The sequence below is a fragment of the Oncorhynchus mykiss genome, chromosome 19, assembly GCF_057628025.1.
Source record: "Oncorhynchus mykiss isolate SJ-2025 chromosome 19, ASM5762802v1, whole genome shotgun sequence".
NCBI lineage: Eukaryota > Metazoa > Chordata > Actinopteri > Salmoniformes > Salmonidae > Oncorhynchus > Oncorhynchus mykiss.
Window position 1 is genome coordinate 11,603,585 of NC_143040.1, and position 14,712 is coordinate 11,618,296.

At 43.0% G+C, this 14,712-nt stretch overlaps 1 long non-coding RNA gene across 1 annotated transcript; it reads right to left on the reverse strand.

The window, feature by feature from the left end:
• Nucleotides 1-1,400: 1,400 nt before the first annotated feature.
• Nucleotides 1,401-14,438, reverse strand: LOC149974979 (uncharacterized). The gene is made up of 4 exons (XR_016488767.1): nt 13,804-14,438; nt 9,371-9,495; nt 9,042-9,166; nt 1,401-3,576 (listed from the first exon to the last, which is right to left on the reverse strand). It is a non-coding gene; the product is annotated as an uncharacterized LOC149974979 (long non-coding RNA).
• Between the last annotated feature and the right edge of the window lie 274 nt (nt 14,439-14,712).

A 14,712-nucleotide genomic window follows, 5' to 3' on the forward strand; every position in this document is an offset into this window, starting at 1 on the left:
TTTCTGCAGTTAAGTGCAACAAAACCTTATTTATAAAAAGTAATCTATTAATATGGTTTTGTAACATTATAATTTGTTTTCAAGCATGATGTCCATGGTTGATGCAGCTTGTTGGCTTTTAGCCAGTTGCAGTTTCTCAACGAGTTCAAAGCATGTGAATGCATCAACTGGTATTATGACTTCACAACTGGTACTTACCACTTTACATGAATGCAGCATTACTCCGTCAATTTATGCTGCATTCATAACCAAGTGGGAGGTGGTTATTACTAGAGGTGTGCGGAGTAGTAGAAACAAGCTAGTATGGTGAAGGAAATGAGCAATTCTCTTGATACGATTATGATCCGAGTCTTTCTTTATTATCCGTGATCGGAAACGCATCTTTCTCTTGTCAGTCAGTCAAGTGAGGTGCTGCTACATCATCTAAATACTGGCTAGTTTGCCTGTCTGTAAAGAGAAGGGTGGGCTGTATATTGATCCTGCTGTTCTGATTGGATAGAGTAAAGCTGTATGTCTCTGTCCACTCGCTTCATAATTTCACCCGATCACTTTCATTTCTGTTTCGGTGTGGTCATTCACGTTAGCATGCTTCTATGATAAATCACATGGCAAGGACGTTTGCTATCAAGCTATCAATGTGCTTAATATCTAACAAACGGGTGAGGGTAGGAAAAAAAGATGAAACGCCAACTCGCATTCTGACTGATAGCAAAATTCTCCGCCCACTGCAAGTTGAGGAGACACAGGTGGAACACACACCCCTCCGCGTCTATAAAAGTGCAGGGAGATAGGTATTTGCCAACATCTACTTATCCGACCCAACTATCAACTGTCAATGTATGATTATATGATATATATGATTACGAATATGAGGATGGCCATGTAATTAACAGTTGTGAAGTCGTAAATACCAGTTGGATACATTCGCATGCTTTGCATTGAGAAATGCCGATAAGATAATGGCCAACAAGCTGCTAGGTAATATTTAACTAGGCAAGTCAGTTAAGAACAAATTCTTATTTACAATGACTGCCACACCGGCCAAACTCAGACGACTCTAGGCCAATTGTGCGCCGCCCTATGGGACTCCCAATCACAGCCGGTTGTGATACAGCCTGGATTCGAACCAGGGTGTCTGTAGTGAGGCCTCTAGCACTGAGATGCAGTGCCTTAGACCGCTGCGCCAACTTGGAAAGCCAAGAGTAAGCCAATTAGTGTTCAAAAAACATATTAGTAGATTGTTTTTGCCTAAAATGCACTTATCGAGATCATTTCCTTAGTAGGTGACATCAGAGGTCAACATGTGGGAGAAGTTGGAGCTCAGGGATTTCCCACTAGTAATTACGAGTTGAAGGGGCATTAAAGTGGTGGGAAGGTGGTATTTATGATATTGACTTACATTTGGATATTGTCTTTTTTATTTAAATGTTTATTAATATCACACATTAAGGCATACTATTTATAGGGTTATTGGCAGCATATTGTAGGAAATGTTTCATTTTATTCTTCCACCTCAACATGAATCGATTAATCACTTTTTTTTCTTAGTAGCTGAAAGTCATAGGCCTAGCTCTGGTCCAGTGCGTTAATGCGCGTTTCACTTCAACGATTACGCTTTGAACACACCGACTGTACTTGCGCAAAATAGTTCGCTGCGTCATCTAGATATGTGTGCAACAAAAGTTCAACATTCACCTTATGTTACCATTTCTGTCAACCCGTTTACGCATACAGTTTGACGTATGCGTTAGATAAATCCAACGTATAAACCACACAGAACGCACTGAAACAGCCTCTGCAACGCAATTGTCAAAGGCAACGCAGCGTTCCATTGGAAATTAATGTACCTCTGGTGTCCCAAAACGCAAAATTCACAGTCACTGTGTTCAACGCGTAAGATATAAGAGAAATGCGCTCTAACGCTCTGGACCAGAGCTATGGAAGGAGGAACTGAAGTGCAAGCTCCAATCTATTTCGCCAGGTGGCGACAATAGTCCAGACAAAGTATCAATGATTTTCTACACACCCATACACCAAGGCTTTTGCACTATTATTACCAGTACAGCATACATGGTCTACTGAGCTAAAATATTACCAATACAGCATACATGGTCTATACTGACCCATTATATTACCAGTACAGCATACATGGTCTATACTGAGCCATTATATTACCAGTACAGCATACATGGTCTATACTGAGCCATTATATTACCAGTACAGCATACATGGTCTATACTGAGCCATTATATTACCAGTACAGCATACATGGTCTATACTGACCCATTATATTACCAGTACAGCATACATGGTCTATACTGAGCTAAAATATTACCAGTACAGCATACATGGTCTATAATAACATATTGTATTACCAGTACAGCATACATGGTCTATACTGAGCCATTATATTACCAGTACAGCATACATGGTCTACTGAGCTAAAATATTACCAGTACAGCATACATGGTCTATACTGACCCATTATATTACCAGTACAGCATACATGGTCTATACTGACCCATTATATTACCAGTACAGCATACATGGTCTATACTGAGCCATTATATTACCAGTACAGCATACATGGTCTATACTGAGCCATTATATTACCAGTACAGCATACATGGTCTATACTGAGCTAAAATATTACCAGTACAGCATACATGGTCTATACTGACCCATTATATTACCAGTACAGCATACATGGTCTATACTGACCCATTATATTACCAGTACAGCATACATGGTCTATACTGAGCCATTATATTACCAGTACAGCATACATGGTCTATACTGAGCCATTATATTACCAGTACAGCATACATGGTCTATACTGACCCATTATATTACCAGTACAGCATACATGGTCTATACTGACCCATTATATTACCAGTACAGCATACATGGTCTATACTGAGCCATTATATTACCAGTACAGCATACATGGTCTATAATAACATATTATATTACCAGTACAGCATACATGGTCTATACTGAGCCATTATATTACCAGTACAGCATACATGGTCTATACTGACTTTGTACTGTTAAATAATAAGCTTTTACGTTTCTTTGCTAATACATCAGGATTTCTATTACTTAAGCTGCTTCGCCAGTCCACTTAACTCCATAACAGTTTCTGATAATATAATGTTGGGATGTCATTACAAAATAAAACATAATCTAGTCACATTGGATATCCAAATGAGAATTTTAGGCTGTTTATGTCGCCGGCTGGGTTTTGAACCAGGGTCATATGTGCAAGAACAGAGTGTGTTAGCCCACCATGCTAAGATAAGGGTCAATTTACCTATGTTTTTTCCCCCCAATCACTTTGCCAAATTTTCACAAGAATGAGCTTAACACAAAAATCTAAAACAGATCATCAAAATGTCTCATGTTTCAAAACTCTAAACACATAATTACAATGTGGACGTTGTCTTCTCACACATCCAGTGCGTATTCATTGTGCATGGTACGTCATTCCAACTCTTTAGTGGGTCTGATGCCTTTGAGAGATGAGCGCAGTCTTCACCCTGATTTGCATCATTTGGTTCCCCATCCCTCCAATACCTATAACAAAACAGATGGCAAAAAGTAGTCAAAAAAGCAATCAAACATGCTACAGCACAGATAGTCAGACGGTAAAAAGTCACATGGAACAACACCACAGATAATCAGACGGTAAAAAGTCACCAGGAACAACACAGGGAAACAGAAGGTAAAAAGACATCCAACACATATGACATTTACATTTGAGTCATTTAGCAGACGCTCTTACCCAGAGAGACTTACAGTTAGTGAATTCATCTTCAGATAGCTAGGTGGGACAACCACATCTCAGTCATAGTAAGTACATTTTTCCTCAGTAAAGTAGCTATCAGCAAAGTCAGAGCTAGTAAGGTAAGGTAAGAGCTAGTAAGGTAAGGTAAGAGCTGGTAAGGTTATGTAAGAGCTAGTAAGGTTAGGTAAGAGCTAGTAAGGTAGGGTAAGAGCTAGTAAGGTAAGGTAAGGTAAGAGCTGGTAAGGTAAGAGCTAGTAAGGTAAGAGCTAGTAAGGTTAGGTAAGAGCTAATAAGGTAAGGTAAGAGCTAGTAAGGTAAGAGCTGGTAAGGTTAGGTAAGAGCTAGTAAGGTTAGGTAAGAGCTAGTAAGGCAAGGTAAGAGCTAGTAAGGCTAGGTAAGAGCTAGTAAGGTTAGGTAAGAGCTAGTAAGGTAAGGTAAGAGCTAGTAAGGTTAGGTAAGAGCTAGTAAGGCTAGGTAAGAGCTAGTAAGGTTAGGTAAGAGCTGGTAAGGTTAGGTAAGAGCTAGTAAGGCTAGGTAAGAGCTAGTAAGGTTAGGTAAGAGCTAGTAATGTAAGGTAAGAGCTAGTAAGGTTAGGTAAGAGCTAGTAAGGTTAGGTAAGAGCTAGTAAGGTTAGGTAAGAGCTAGTAAGGTTAGGTAAGAGCTAGTAAGGTAAGGTAAGAGCTAGTAAGGTAAGGTAAGCGCTAGTAAGGCTAGGTAAGAGCTAGTAAGGTTAAGTAAGAGCTAGTAAGGTAAGGTAAGAGCTAGTAAGGCTAGGTAAGAGCTAGTAAGGCTAGGTAAGAGCTAGTAAGGTTAGGTAAGAGCTGGTAAGGTTAGGTAAGAGCTAGTAAGGCTAGGTAAGAGCTAGTAAGGTAAGGTAAGAGCTAGTAAGGTAAGGTAAGAGCTAGTAAGGTTAGGTAAGAGCTAGTAAGGTTAGGTAAGAGCTGGTAAGGTTAGGTAAGAGCTAGTAAGGCTAGGTAAGAGCTAGTAAGGTTAGGTAAGAGCTAGAAAGGTAAGGTAAGAGCTAGTAAGGTTAGGTAAGAGCTAGTAAGGTTAGGTAAGAGCTAGTAAGGTTAAGTAAGAGCTAGTAAGGGTGGAAAAAGTCAAGTGTGAGTGTTAGTTCATGAAAGGCTTCTGGGTGGGTGTGGTGGGGGAGGGGTATGTGGGATGATTTAAGCTACTTTCTGAAGATGTCGGCTTTCAGATGTTTTTTGGAAGATTGTTGTCCTAGCTTCAGGAGGAAGAGATTGGACTGGGCTTCCGTAAAGGTGGGAGGGCCAAGAGACCAGAGGTGGGAGAACTGAGTGCCCGGGTTGGGAGAGAGTTGGTCAGAGACCGCACGCTCAAGTGTTTTGGACAGAAAATGTAAAAAAGGAAACCGGTCTGTAGTTTTTGATGTCAGAGGAGTCGAGTGTTGGTTTCTTGAGGAGAGGAGCGGATCGGGACATTTTGAAGTCAAGAGGGGATGCAGCCAGTGGTCAGGGATGAGTTGATGAGGAAAGCGAGAAGGTCTCCAGAGATGGTCTGGAGGAGGGGATGGGGTCAGGTTGTCGGGTGGGAGTTACATTTTCCTCCCTTTTCACCCAACTGCCCACAGCCCTGTTCTGTAAACTCGCAATGAGTCACAGCCACGGGGCAGGAGGGGAGGGCCGAGCCGGCCAGGGAGGAAAGGGGACAGTGTGAGTCATATGATGTGGAAAGGGAGGAGAGTAGGGTCAAAAAGGCAGAATCGGGAGACAGGAGGGAGAAGGATTTAGCAGAAGGGAGAGATGATAGGATAGAAGAGGAGAGAGTAGTGGGAGAGAGAGAGAGAGAGAGAGAAGATTGTGACGGTGCATGGCCATCTAGTGCTGAGTGGTTAGGGTTGGAGGAAAGGGAGACAGAAAAGGAAACAAAGTAGTGAACAGAGACCTGGAGGGGGTTGCAGTGAGATTAGGAGGCGAACAGAGACCTGGAGGGTTGCAGTGAGATTAGGAGGAGAACAGATACCTGAAGGGTTGCAGTGAGATTAGGAGGCGAACAGAGACCTGGAGTGTTGCAGTGAGATTAGGAGGAGAACAGAGACCTGGAGGGTTGCAGTGAGATTAGGAGGCGAACAGAGACCTGGAGGGTTGCAGTGAGATTAGGAGGAGAACAGAGACCTGGAGGGGGTTGCAGTGAGATTAGGAGGAGAACAGAGACCTGGAGGGTTGCAGTGAGATTAGGAGGTGAACAGAGACCTGGAGGGTTGCAGTGAGATTAGGAGGCGAACAGAGACCTGAAGGGTTGCAGTGAGATTAGGAGGCGAACAGAGACCTGGAGGGTTGCAGTGAGATTAGTAGGAGAACAGAGACCTGGAGGGTTGCAGTGAGATTAGTAGGAGAACAGAGACCTGGAGGGTTGCAGTGAGATTAAATCAAATCAAATTTTCTTTGTCACATACACATGGTTAGCAGATGTTAATGCGAGTGTAGCGAAATGCTTGTGCTTCTAGTTCCGACAATGCAGTAATAACAAGTAATCTAACTAACAATTCCAAAACTACTGTCTTGTACACAGTGTAAGGGGATAAAGAATATGTACATAAGGGTATATGAATGAGTGATGGTACAGAGCAGCATGGGCAAGATACAGTAGATGGTATCGGGTACAGTATGTACAAATGAGATGAGTATGTAAACAAAGTGGCATAGTATAGTATAAAGTGGCTAGTGATACATGTATTACATAAGGATACCGTCGATGATATAGAGTACAGTATATACGTATGCATATGAGATGAATAATGTAGGGTAAGTAACATTTATATAAGGTAGCATTGTTTAAAGTGGCTAGTGAGTGGGAAGGGACTGGGGAAAGGTGAGGTCAAGCATATTGCCTGCCTTGTGAGTGGGAGGGGACTGGGGAAAGATGAGGTCAAGCGTATTGCCTGCCTTGTGAGTGGGAAGGGACTGGGGAAAGGTGAGGTCAAGCGTATTGCCTGCCTTGTGAGTGGGAAGGGACTGGGGAAAGGTGAGGTCAAGCGTATTGCCTGCCTTGTGAGTGGGAAGGGACTGGGGAAAGGTGAGGTCAAGCGTATTGCCTGCCTTGTGAGTGGGAAGGGACTGGGGAAAGGTGAGGTCAAAAGAGGCAAGGAGGGAAAGATTAGGAGGAGAGCGGAGACCTGGAGGGTTGCAGTGAGATTAGGAGGAGAACAGAGACCTGGAGGGTTGCAGTGAGATTAGTAGGATAACAGAGACCTGGAGGGTTGCAGTGAGATTAGGAGGAGAACAGAGACCTGGAGGGTTGCAGTGAGATTAGGAGGAGAACAGAGACCTGGAGGGTTGCAGTGAGATTAGGAGGAGAACAGAGACCTGGAGGGTTGCAGTGAGATTAGGATGAGAACAGAGACCTGGAGGGTTGCAGTGAGATTAGGAGGAGAACAGAGACCTGGAGGGTTGCAGTGAGATTAGGAGGCGAACAGAGACCTGGAGGGTTGCAGTGAGATTAGGAGGCAAACAGCCTCTTGTAAAGATGAGGTCAAGCATATTGCCTGCCTTGTGAGTGGGAGGGGACTGGGGAAAGGTGAGGTCAAGCGTATTGCCTGCCTTGTGAGTGGGAAGGGACTGGGGAAAGATGAGGTCAAGCGTATTGCCTGCCTTGTGAGTGGGAAGGGACTGGGGAAAGGTGAGGTCAAGCGTATTGCCTGCCTTGTGAGTGGGAAGGGACTGGGGAAAGGTGAGGTCAAGCGTATCGCCTGCCTTGTGAGTGGGAAGGGACTGGGGAAAGGTGAGGTCAAGCGTATTGCCTGCCTTGTGAGTGGGAGGGGACTGGGGAAAGGTGAGGTCAAGCGTATTGCCTGCCTTGTGAGTGGGAAGGGACTGGGGAAAGATGAGGTCAAGCGTATTGCCTGCCTTGTGAGTGGGAAGGGACTGGGGAAAGGTGAGGTCAAGCGTATTGCCTGCCTTGTGAGTGGGAAGGGACTGGGGAAAGGTGAGGTCAAGCGTATTGCCTGCCTTGTGAGTGGGAAGGGACTGGGGAAAGGTGAGGTCAAGCGTATTGCCTGCCTTGTGAGTGGGAAGGGACTGGGGAAAGGTGAGGTCAAAAGAGGCAAGGAGGGAAAATTAATCGGAAATGAAGGAAAGAAATTAATCAAAGGCCAACGTCAGGAGGTGTAAGTCACCAAATACGAAGAGCGGTGACCCATTGTCAGTAAATTAGCTTTAAGGTGTCAAGCTCATTGAGTAACTCTCTAAGGGCACCTGGTGGGCGATAGATAACAACAATGTTAAACTCAAGTGCACAATTGACAGTAACAACATGAAATTGAAATGAGGAGATGGACAGGTGAGAGAGGGAGACAAGAGAACATCTCCACTTAGGAGAACTGAGTAGTCCTGTGCCATCACCACGACGACCAGATGCTCTCGAACTATGAGAGAACACGTAGTCAGATGAAGAGAGAGCAGCTGGAGTAGCAGTGTTCTCTGGGGTGGTCCATGTCTCTGTCAGGGCCAAAAGGTCAAGGGACTGAAAAGCAGCATAGGCTGAGATGAACTCTGCGTACTTGACCGCAGATCGGAAAACCAGGAATTCCACATGGGTTGTGCGTGCATGGTACACTACATTAGAAGTGCTGTATTGGAAGGGTGGGGAGTGTTTTAAAGCCTACAGGGAGAGGAGTGAACAGGTATAGAACACACTAATAGTCACCAAATCTACAAAAGAGCAAAATGAGATCATCAGAAAGGAACTAGGTAAGACACTCAAGTGAGAGAGTGGTGTGGAGCCTTCCTTGAACAACTCGGCAGAACCGCCTTTGTGTCGACGACCATCTTAGTTTTGGCAACAAGACCACCACTGACATGACAGCTGCCGCTGAGGAAACAGGGGAGACTGAAGTACTAACACTAAATGCTAATTGCCTTTCAAAGGTGAAGAACATTTCATTTTTTACCTTTGAGGTGCTCATTTCTGATTGCCTAGGAGAGGAGAAACCACTCCCCCTCCAATACAGCCACTGATTACCAAAACAACAACAGTCCCAAATGGCCCTGCCCCTTAATCCTGGTTGATGTGTCAACAATCATCTGGAAGTTATGAGCAGTCAGCAGTTCACGCACAAAGTAGGCTACTGGGAAGACAGGCAGCACTTAAAGTAGATGGCCCTAACTATAGAAGGAAGCACATAGAAACAGACAGTAAAAAGTCATCCAATACCAATACAGATAATCAGACGGTAAAAAGGAATTTGTTACAAATTAGACTGTAAAATATAATCCAGAACAGGTCCACTCACGTAGTAACAGGAGCTGATGATTGGTCTAATGCGCCATCGTTAATCCACTCCCAAACCCCCTCTGTATTGGTGTCATGGAAACCAAGATAGATGTCCAGGCATCCACTCCATTCATGGATAAATTCCTATAGTTTTGTCACAAAGAAAAGATCTTGAATCACATACAAACATGCTTTTCTGTCAGGACTAGTCACGTTTTATTTTTGGAGGGGGGGGCTTGCAAACATTGGTTAAAGATAGCGACATGATAAAGTGAAAAACAAACAGGAGCTGAAATAGAAACAAAATGTTGAAACTATCAAAAATATAATTGACTAACTCCCTCTCACCTGTTCCTCTTTGCTGTTAATGATCACCAGGTGTGCTCCTCGTCCCAGACAGTCCTGCCTGCTCTCTGTCCAGGATTTCTTCTCAGTAGAGAGGTAGTACAAACTGGACTTAAACTTCTTCCATCCTTGGGGACAGGAGCGTAGAGGTTATTTCATGACAAACCCATGACAGCGATCACATTTGTCTACATCAGGGACAAAATAGCACCGTATTCCCTACGTAGTGCACTACTTTCCACCAGGACCCAAATGGCATGGTGGTTTAGAAAACAACAGCGTCCTTGGTGACTTTCAGTGGGAATGGAAGCTGGTCCTTTCAGTTCCCCGAAATGTTTTGACCTAGATTCAATCAGATCAAGTGTTAAGGCGACAGCAGACAGCTGCATAGCGGATGTTTTGGTGGTGTTGGAGGTGGAACTGTGTTAGATCCGCGAGTGGCTGCTCTTGCCATCAATGTCACGAAGCCACACACTTGTGTTTAGAAGTTCAGAACGAGAAAGTGTAGACTATATAGAAATGACGCTCAAATGGAAAAATCATTCAAATAAATCATGTGGATTCTATCATCCTAATCATTCCTGGGTTCGAACGTGTAAACAAGGCTGCATGGGATCTCTTAATGCAAATCTGTGTAGCCAATGGCGATGTCTGCATTAGGTACACTGAGTGTACAAAACATTAGGAGCACTTGCTCTTTCCATGACATAGACTGACCAGGTGAATCCAGGTGAAAGCTATGATCTCTTATTGATGTCACCTGTTAAATCCACTTCAATCCGTGTGGATGAAGGGGAGGAGACGGGTTAAAGATTTTTAAGCCTTGAGACATGGATTGTGTATGTGTGCCATTCAGAGAGTGAATGGGCAAGACAAAATATTTAAGTGCCTTTGAACAGGGTATAGTAGTAGGTGCCAGGCGCACCGTTTTGAGTGTGTCAAGAACTGCAACGCTGCTGGGTTTTTCGCACTCAACAGTTTCCTGTGTGTATCAAGAATGGTCCACCACCAAAGGACATCCAGCCAACTTGACACAACTGTGCATTGTAGTCAGCATGGGCCAGCATCCATGTGGAATGCTTTTGACACCTTGTAGAGTCCATGCCCCGAGGAATTGAGGCTGTTCTCTGGGTTAAAGGGGATGCAAGTCAATAATAAGGAGGTGTTCCTTATATTTAGTACACTCAGTGTACAATGCCAGGAGCTGCTTGTGGATTTGACAGCTCTAACGCAGTTCCACCTCTGACACCATCAAAACAACTGCTATGTGGATGTCGGCTAAACCGGATCTGATTAAATACACCCCTTACTGAACATGAACTGATCTGCTCTAGTCTATTTGAAATATCCAAAACTCCAAAAATATGCTTTCCTTGGTTGCTTTCCACAAAAAACTTTTTTTTTAACAAAAAAAGTCTGACCCCTACTTACTGAGAAATGAACCATCACATCAAAAGGTCATTTTTAATTAATCAACACAGCTCCATCCTGTTTACTTTCCAAACACTGGGAAGACACACATGACAAACCAGATGCCTACTCAGCAGCCTGGTTTCAACTGATAAGCGTCCACAGCCAGCTTCCTTCTCAGAAGCCTGGTATCAACTGATAAGTGACCAGAGCCATCTAAATACGCAAAAATCTGTCTTTGCTGACAGATCTACTTGTTTTTGCCAACTCTTTGAATAATCTACATCAAGGGTTCTTTAACTTTTTCAGCTCAAGATCCAACTTAGAAATTGGCCTTACTCCCGTGACCTAAATTAGCAGAGTATCGCACAACTGATCATCTAACTAATGAGATGATCACATTTATCTTGTATCCGTTACATGTCCGTTTAGGTTAAAAATCCATTGTGTTGGATGGGAACAGCATATGTTAAAAATCCATTGTGTTGGATGGGAACAGCATATGTTAAAAATCCATTGTGTTGGATGGGAACAGCATATGTTAAAAATCCATTGTGTTGGATGGGAACAGCATATGTTAAAAATCCATTGTGTTGGATGGGAACAGCATATGTTAAAAATCCATTGTGTTGGATGGGAACAGCATATGTTAAAAATCCATTGTGTTGGATGGGAACAGCATATGTTAAAAATCCATCGTGTTGGATGGGAACAGCATATGTTAAAAATCCATTGTGTTGGATGGGAACAGCATATGTTAAAAATAAAATAACACTTATTTCGAGGTAATCCAATGGATTACATTAAATGACTTGTATTGAAATCTGTCCAACCCTGATCTGTAAAAATACAGTAAATCAAGCGCACCTAAAATATATATTTTTTAGAAAACAATTAGGCTACTATTTGGATCAAGCCAGGCCCCCAGTGTCCGGTTTGGAGCATGAAGTCAAGTGCTCTGTTGGTCGCCCACTGCATAGCAAACTAGCGGTGCCCAAAAAAAGCCTAAATCCATTACGATCGCTAGAACGGACCCATTTTTTAAAGATACTGTTTTGGGCTCAACAATTTGTTTACTAAGATCAAGTTTGATCCCCTATGTGAATACATTTTTAAATTCTCTACAAATCGGGATATTTAATTAAATAGTGATAAATTCTGATCACTATATTGTCGTCACACAGGACCACGTCCTGACACAGACCAATCACGGGCCGGCAGGCTTAGAGGAGGCTCACGCCCTCATGCACGTGCTCTCAGGCAGGATGAAAACGACTACATCGACCATGATGCTTTGCTAGTGACGGCTGCTTTCAACATGATCCTTAGCGATTTTCTGGGTAACATTCAGTCCCATTCAGCAATATGGCACGCTTCAAATGAAAACACTTCCGGATTCATTCGTCATCGGAACTTATCCATAAGAAATAAGTGGACGACGTCAGCGTTATCACTATGTACTGGTCTTAATGTCTATGGATCTAGCAGATCTGGCGTACAGTGAAACAGTCAATTGATCTAGCACAGTGGTTCCCAAACTTTTTATAGTCCCGTACCCCTTCAAATATTCAACCTCCAGCTGTACCCCCTCTAGCACCAGGGTCAGTGCACTCTCAAATGTTGCTATTTGCCATCATTGTAAGCCTGCCACACACACTCTATATGATACATTTATTAAACATAAGAATGAGTGAGTTTTTGTCACAACCTGGCTTGTGGGAAGTGACAAAGCTCTTACAGGACCAGAGCACAAATAATAATATAATAATAATAATCAATAGTTTTACTCTTTATTTAGCCATCTTACATATATAACCTTATTTGTTCATCAAAAATGGTGAATAACTCACCACAGGTTAATGAGAAGGGTGTGCTTGAAAGGATGCACTTAACTCTGCAATGTTGGGTTGTATTAGAGAGAGTCTCAGTCTTAAATACTTTTCCACACACATTCTGTATTTAGTTTTCATGCTAGTGAGGGCCAAGAATCCACTCTCACATAGGTACATGGTTGCAAAGGGCATTCCTGTCTTAACAGCACTGTTTGCCAAGGCAGGATACTCTGAGTGCAGCCCTATCCAAAAAATCTGTCAGTGGCTTTTAATTAAATTCTATTTTCACAGAACTGCTTTGTCACGCTATGGTCAAAGTATTTTGTGTTTATTTTCATTTATTTGGTCAGGCCAGGGTGTGGCATGGGTTTTTGTATGTGGTGTGTTGGGATTGTAGCTTAGTGGGGTGTTCTAGTGAAGTCTATGGCTGTCTGAAGTGGTTCTCAATCAGAGGCAGGTGTTTATCGTTGTCTCTTATTGGGAACCATATTTAGGCAGCCATATTCTTTGGGTGTTTCGTGGGTGATTGTCCTTAGTGTCCTGATGTCCTTGGTCTGTGTTAGTTTACACAAGTATAGGCTGTTTCGGTTTTCGGTCGTTACGTTTATTGTTTGTGTTTTTTCATTAAACATTAATCGTAATCTACACGCCGCATTTTGGTCCGACTCTCCTTCACACCTAGAAAACCGTGACATGCTTGTTGCAATTTCAATGAGGCTCTCTTGTTCAGATATCGGTAAGTGGACTGGAAGCAGGGCATGAAAGGGATAACGTATCCAGTTGTTTGTGTTGTCCTTTTCGGGAAAGTACCTCCGTAATTGCTCACTCAGGTGCGTCGCTATATCACATTTGACATTGTCCATAAGCTTTAGTTCATTTGCACACAAAAAATCGTACAATGATGGAAAGACCTGTGTGTTGTCCTTGTTAATGCAGACAGAAAATAGCCCCAGCTTCTTAATCATAGCCTCAATTTTGTCCCGCACATTGAATATAGTTGCGGAGAGTTCCTGTAATTCTAGATTTAGATCATTCAGGCGAGAAAAAACATCACCCAGATAGGCCAGTCGTGTGAGAAACTCGTCATCATGCAAGCGTACCTCCGACGGCATTGCGCGTTCCCCAGTTTGGGAATACCTAATCTAGCAGATCTGGAGTACCACAAAACAGTCAAGTCATATTCCAATTTCTTACCACAGCTCTGTTTGTTTAGCTCTTCCTTCAAGTGGTCTCTCTCTTCAGTCAGGTTGTTGTAACTGGTCTGTAACTGGTCTCTCTCTTTAGTCAGGGTGTTATAACTTGTCTGTAGCTGGTCTTTCTCTTTAGTCAGGGTGTTGTAACTGCTCTGTAACTGGTTTCTCTTTTTAGTCAGGGAGTTGTAACTGGTCTTTAACTGGTTTGTCTCTTTAGTTGGGGTGGTGTAACTGGTCTTTAGCTGGTCTCTCTCTTTAGTCAGGTTGTTCAAACTGGACGTCTGGAATCTCTCTGCAGAGTAGTAATGACCAATGACTCGGGTATCTGTTGAAATAAAAACAGATTTTTTTTTTTTTACAATTTTATAAAACAAAAATCAGCCACAAGTGGATATAGTATACACATGTGCTTACATCACTGAGGACAACACAGTAATTTCCCCGTTGTGGTCCTTTGAACATCTAATTATTAAACTACTGATGATGAACAATGTATACTCAGCCAAAAAAGAAACGTCCTCTCACTGTCAACTGCGTTTATTTTCAGCAAACTTAAAATATCTGTAAATATTTGCATGAACATAAAAATATTCAACAACTGAGACATAAACTGAACAAGTTCCACAGACATGTGATAAACAGAAATTGAATAATGTGTCCCTGAACAAAGGGGGATCAAAATTAAGTCTGTATCTGGTGTGGCCACCAGCTGCATTAAGTACTGCAGTGCATCTCCTCATGGACTGCACCAGATTTGCCCTCACCCTCCGATCCAACAGGTCCCAGATTTGCTCAATGGGATTGCAATCCGGGCTCTTCGCTGGCCATGGCAGAACACTGACATTCCTGTCTTGCAGGAAATCACGCACAGAACGAGCAGTATGGCTGGTGTCATTGTCATGCTGGAGGG